At 43.3% G+C, this 6,530-nt stretch overlaps 1 non-coding gene across 1 annotated transcript; it reads right to left on the reverse strand.

The window, feature by feature from the left end:
* Positions 1-2,053: 2,053 nt before the first annotated feature.
* Positions 2,054-2,160, reverse strand: LOC117195884 (U6 spliceosomal RNA). Its single transcript, XR_004475780.1, has one exon. It is a non-coding gene; the product is annotated as a U6 spliceosomal RNA (small nuclear RNA).
* Between the last annotated feature and the right edge of the window lie 4,370 nt (positions 2,161-6,530).

Here is a 6,530-nt window from a genome sequence, read left to right on the forward strand (position 1 = left end):
CCGCAATAAGAAAAGCCACCACAATGAGAAGCCTGTGCACTGCAACAAAGGGTAGCCCCCGCTCGCCGTAACTAGAGAAAGCCCATGTGCAGCTACGAAGACCCAATGCAGCTAAACATAAATAAATAAAATAATTTTTTTAAAAAAGGATGTTGCCTATAGCCTGCAATAAACAGCATAACTCATTCTCAAGGCTTTAGAACTTTAAGAGTCCATTCACATATAGAGATAAGAAGTGGCAGAACAGAGAATAACATTTGTCTTGTTGGAGGTTTACAGAAACATCATGACCTGACCTACATGGACAGATGTAAGAACAAAGGATTCTGACACCAAGAAGTTTGCAACAACTGACCACGCCCCTCCCTCACCTTGCCTTTAAAAGTGCTTTGCTGAAACCCTCCAAGGGGTTTGGGGTTTGTGGGGCACAAGCCACCCGTCTCCTTACATGGCCCTGCAATAAAACTCTCTCTGCTCCAAACTCTGATTTCGGTTTGTTTGGCACTGTGCATCGGGTAACAAGACGTCATGAGAAACATGTCCTCGTGAAAATGGTTTCCTTGTTTACTGGGCTCTATTTGTTTAAACTGAGGTAGTAGTGGGGACTTCCCTGGTAGTCCAGTGGCTGAGACTCCATGCTCCCAATGCAGGGGGCCCAGGTTCGATCCCTGGTCAGGGAAGTAGATCCCACATGCATGCCGCAACTAAGAGTTCACATGCCGCAACTAAAGATTCTGTATGCTGCAACTAAAGAGATCCCACATTCCGCAACAAAGATCCCACGTGCCACAACTAAGACCCAACACAGCCAAATAAATAAATATTTAAAAAAACAAAACAAAAAAGAAAATGGCTAAGGTGCAACTAGGGTGATTAGAGGAGCAGCAAGCTATACACTTTCAATCCAAGATGCCTACATGAATGTGCCATATAATTTACCATATTTGAATGATTTAATGGTACAAAACAGAAAGTTTCCAAATTATTTTTATCAGGCAGATACACATTCTTTAAAAAGTCTGCCAAATCTAGCACAATAGAAAAAAAAACTAGAGACCAAATTTAGTTATAAATATCCATGCAAATGTCTTTAAAGTGTAGCAAGTGTGCTCCATTGTGCTTCCTGTGCCTGATGCTTAGGAGATGTAATGATTGACAAGTTGCAGTGCCTGTCCTCAAGTAGCCTAAATTGAGACTAGGGGATCAAGGTAGAAAAATGATTTTACTACATACTAGGGTAAGATAAGGACTATTGCAGATGACACATGTATTGCTAGGGGGGCTCAAAGGAAGGTACTTGGTAATATTTGGTTTGGGCATATGAATAACAACTTGGAAGAGCTGCTCTTTGAGTTGAGTGGTGAAGAATCATGGCTAAGGGTCTCAGTTCTGCCTTTGTTCTGCCCAAGTCCAAATCCCAAGTCTGGGATTTAATTCTTATATACTATTTAATTGATCCATCTTCATATGTAAGCTCATCTTTAGAGTCTGGGTACCCTGAAGAATACAGGGTCATACTAGGTTATTCTTGTTGGAAGTGATCACTTTCCTTAAGTAGTTGTAGTAGACAGCAAACATGGCCACAATTCTTTGTAGCTCCTCCCATCAAGAAGCAGAATCTGTTTCCTTATCCCTTGCATCTGGGCTGGCTTTGCCATTGACTTTGACTAGCAATGTGATGAAAATAGCAGTGTACCGGTTTCATGCCTGGTCTTTAAGAGGTCTTACATTTCCACTTACTGTTTTTTCTTTTTTCTGTTTTGTTTTGTCTGTTTTGCTAAGACTTTTATCGATATTTATTTTTTAATAGGATTACAGAGCTGGAAAGGGTCTTGGAGATCTCGTCCTCATTCTTTTTTTTTTTTAATTTTATATTGGAGTATAGGTGATTAACAACGTTGTGTTAGTTTCAGGTGTAGAGCAAAGTGATTCAGTTATACATGTACATATATCTATTCTTTTTTGGATTCTTTTCCCATATGGGTTATTACAGAGTGTTGAGTAGAGTTCCCTGTGCTATACAGTAGGTCCTTGTTGATTACCTATTTTATATAAAAATATGGAATGCTACATGAATTTGCCTGTCATCCTTGCACAGGGGCCATGGTAATCTTCCCTGAATGGTTCCAATTTTAGTACCTGTGCTGCTGAAGAGAGCACCTGTCCTCATTCTTTTAAACTTTTGAGAATCTTCTTCTGAATTATAACCAATGCTCTTATAACACTTGCACACACACACACTTCCCAGCCATAGTTTGGTGCAGGCTTTGGTAAATTTCTGGAACTGTCCAGCCTCCCCTTTCTTGGCGGAAAAACTCACCCATTTTTTTTAAAAGATTGATGTTATTGAGGTACGTAAGTTTCATGTGTACAACATTATATTTCTACCTCCGTATAACCTACAGCTTGCTCTCCGCCAAAAACTGTTTCCATACATCACCCTACAGTTGATACCCTTTACTTATTTTGCCCTACCTCACTCCCCTCCCCATCTGGTAACCACTATTCTGTTCTCTGTATTTATGTGTCTGTTTTGGTTTGGATTGTTCATGAATTTTCTTTGTTTTCTAATATTCCATACACGTGTGAAGTCATATGGTATTTGTCTTTTTCTGTCTGACTTATTCCACCTAGCATGATGCCCTCAAGGTCCATCCATGTTGTCACAAATGACAAGCTTTCATCTGTTTTTTTCTTTTTTGGTGTCTGTTTACTCACTGTTGATGGAGCCACATGCACAAGCTTGCACCATCCTGCTGGAGGAGGAGACTAGGTGGAGAGAGGATCCAGTCATCTAACTGTCCCAGCCCAACCCCAGATGTGTCAGCCTCACAGCTCAAGCCTGGCTGCTGCCAGGAATTTCCAAAAAGTTTCCACCTTTTTGTTCGTGAGTACTGATTGCATTTAAAAGTTACTCTGGGGGGGGGACGAGGGGAAGATGGCAGAAGACTAAGACGCGGAGATCACCTTCCTCCCCACAGATACACCAGAAATACATCTACACGTGGAACAACTCCTACAGAACACCTACTGAACGCTGGCAGAAGACCTCAGACCTCCCAAAAGGAAAGAAAGTCCCCATGTAGCTCGGTAGGGCAAAAGAAAAATGAATAAACAGAGACAAAAGGATAGGGACGGGACCCACACAGGTGGGAGGGAGGTGTGAAGGAGGAAAGGTTTCCACACACTAGGAGGCCCCTTCGCGGACGGAGGCTGCGGGTGGCGGAGGGGGAAAGCTTCGGAGAAGGAGAGCACAGCAACAAGGGTGCGGAGGGCAAAGCGGAGAGATTCCCGCACAGAGGATCAGGGCCGACCGGCACTCACCAGCCCGAGAAGCTTGTCTGCTCACCTGCCGGGGTGGGCAGCGCTGGGAGCTGAGGCTCGGGCTTCCGTCGGAGCGCAGGGAGAGGACTGGGGTTGGCGGCGTGAACACAGCCTGCAGGGAGTTAGTGCACCACAGCTAGCCGGGAGGCAGTCCGGCGAAAAGTCTGGACCTGCCGAAGAGGCAAGAGACTTTTTCTTACCTCTTTGTTTCCTGGTGCGCAGGAGAGGGGATTAAGAGCGCTGCTTAAAGGAGCTCCAGAGACGGGCACGAGCCGCAGCTAAAAGCGCGGACCCCAGAGATGGACATGAGACGCTAAGGCTGCTGCTGCCGCCACCAAGAAGCCTGTGTGCGAGCACAGGTCACTATCCACACCCCGCTTCCGGGGAATCTGTGCAGCCCACCACTGCCAGGGTCCCGGGTTCCAGAGACAACTTCCCGGGGAGGACGCACAGCGCGCCTCAGGCTGGTGCAACGTCATGCCAGCCTCTGCCGCCGCAGGCTCACCCCGCACTCCGGGCCCCTCCCTCCCCCCGGCCTGAGTGAGCCAGAGCTCCCGGATGAGCGGCTCCTTTAACCCCGTCCTGTCTGAGCGAAGAACGCCCTCCGGCGACCTACACGCAGAGGCGGGGCCAAATCCAAAGCTGAGCCACGGGAGCTGTGAGAACAAAGAAGAGAAAGGGAAATTTCTCCCAGCAGCCTCAGGAGCAGCGGATTAAATCTCCACCATCAACTTGATGTACCCTGCATCTGTGGAATACATGAATAGACAATGAATCATCTCAAATTGAGGAGGTGGACTTTGAGATCAAGATTTATGATTTTTTCCCCTTTTCCTCTTTTTGTGAGTGTGTATGTGTATGCTTCTGTGTGAGATTTTGTCTGTATAGCTTTGTTTCCACCATTTGTCCTAGGGTTCTATCCGTCCTTTTTTTTTTCTTAAAATATTTTTTCTTAATTATTTTTTATTTTAATAACTTTATTTTATTTTAATAACTTCATTTTATTCTGTTTTACCTTCTTTCTTTCTTCCTTTCCTTCCTTCCTCGCTCCCTCCCTTCTTTCTTTCTTCCTCCCTCCCTCTCTCTCTCTCTCTCTCTCTCTCTCTTTCTTTCTTTCTTTCTTTCTACTTTTTCTCCCTTTTATTCTGAGCTGTGTGGATGAAAGGCTCTTGGTGCTGCAGCCAGGAGTCAGTGCTGTGCCTCTGAGGTGGGAGAGCCAACTTCAGGACACTGGTCCACAAGAGACCTCCCAGCTCCACATAATATCAAATGGCGAAAAATCTCCCAGAGATCTCCATCTCAACACCAGCACCCAGCTTCACTCAACGACCAGCAAGCTACAGTGCTGGACACCCTACGCCAAACAACTAGCAAGACAGGAACACAACCACACCCATTAGCAGAGAGGCTGCCTAAAATCATAATAAGTCCACAGACACCCCAAAACACACCACCAGACGTGGACCTGCCCACCAGAAAGACAAGATCCAGCCTCATCCACCAGAACACAGGCACTAGTCCCCTCCACCAGGAAGCCTACACAACCCACTGAACCAACTTTAGCCACTGGGGACAGACACGGAAAACAACGGGAACTAAGAACCTGCAGCCTGCAAAAAGGAGACCCCAAACACAGTAAGATAAGCAAAATGAGAAGACAGAAAAACACACAGCAGATAAAGGAGAAAGATAAAAACCCACCAGACCTAACAAATGAAGAGGAAATAGGCAGTCTACTTGAAAAAGAATTCAGAATAATGATAGTAAAGATGATCCAAAATCTTGGAAATAGAATAGAGAAAATGCAAGAAACATTTAAGAAGGGCCTAGAAGAACTAAAGTTGAACAAGCAATGATGAACAACACAATAAATGAAACTAAAAATACTCTAGATGGGATCAATAGCAGAATAACTGAGGCAGAAGAACAGATAAGTGACCTGGAAGATAAAAGAGTGGAAATAACTACTGCAGAGCAGAATAAAGAAAAAAGAATGAAAAGAACTGAGGACAGTCTCAGAGAGCTCTGGAACAACATTAAATGCAGCAACATTTGAATTATAGGGGTTCCAGAAGAAGAAGAGAAAAAGAAAGGGACTAAGAAAATATTTGAAGAGATTGTAGTAGAAAACTTCCCTAATATGGGAAAGGAAATAGTTAATCAAGTCCAGGAACAACAGAGAGTCCCATACAGGATAAATCCAAGGAGAATACGCCACGACACATATTAATCAAACTGTCAAAAATTAAATACAAAGAAAACATATTAAAAGCAGCAAGGGAAAAACAACAAATAACACACAAGGGAATCCCCATAAGGGTAACAGCTGATCTTTCAGCAGAAACTCTGCAAGCCAAAAGGGACTGGCAGGACATATTTAAAGTGATGAAGGAGAAAAACCTGCAACCAAGATTACTCTACCCAGCAAGGATCTCATTCAGATTTGATGGAGAAATTAAAACATTTACAGACAAGCAAAAGCTGAGAGAGTTCAGCACCACCAAACCAGCTTTACAACAAATGCTAAAGGAACTCCTCTAGGCAAGAAACACAAGAGAAGGAAAAGACCTACAATAACGAACCCAAAACAATTAGGAAAATGAGAATAGGAACACACATATCGATAATTACCTTAAATGTAAATGGACTAAATGCTCCCACCAAAAGACACAGATTGGCTGAATGGATACAAAAACAAGACTCATATATATGCTGTCTACAAGAGATCCACTTCAGATCTAGAGACACATACAGACTGAAAGTAAGGGGATGGAAAAAGATATTCCATGCAAATGGAAACCAAAAGAAAGCAGGAGTAGCAATTCTCATATCAGACAAAATAGACTTTAAAATAAAGACCATTACAAGAGACAAAGAAGGACACTACATAATGATCAAGGGATTGATCCAAGAAGAAGATATAACAATTGTAAATATTTATGCACCCAACATAGGAGCACCTCAATACATAAGGCAAATACTAACAGCCATAAAAGGGGAAATCGACAGTAACAATCATAGTAGGGGACTTTGAACACCCCACTTTCACCAATGGACAGATCATCCAAAATGAAAATAAATAAGGAAACACAAGCTTTAAATGATACATAAAACAAGATGGACTTTATTGATATTTATAGGACATTCCATCCAAAAACAACAGAAAACACATTTTTCTCAAGTGCTCATGGAACATTCTCCAGGAT

Source organism: Orcinus orca, chromosome 10, assembly GCF_937001465.1.
Source record: "Orcinus orca chromosome 10, mOrcOrc1.1, whole genome shotgun sequence".
Lineage (NCBI taxonomy): Eukaryota > Metazoa > Chordata > Mammalia > Artiodactyla > Delphinidae > Orcinus > Orcinus orca.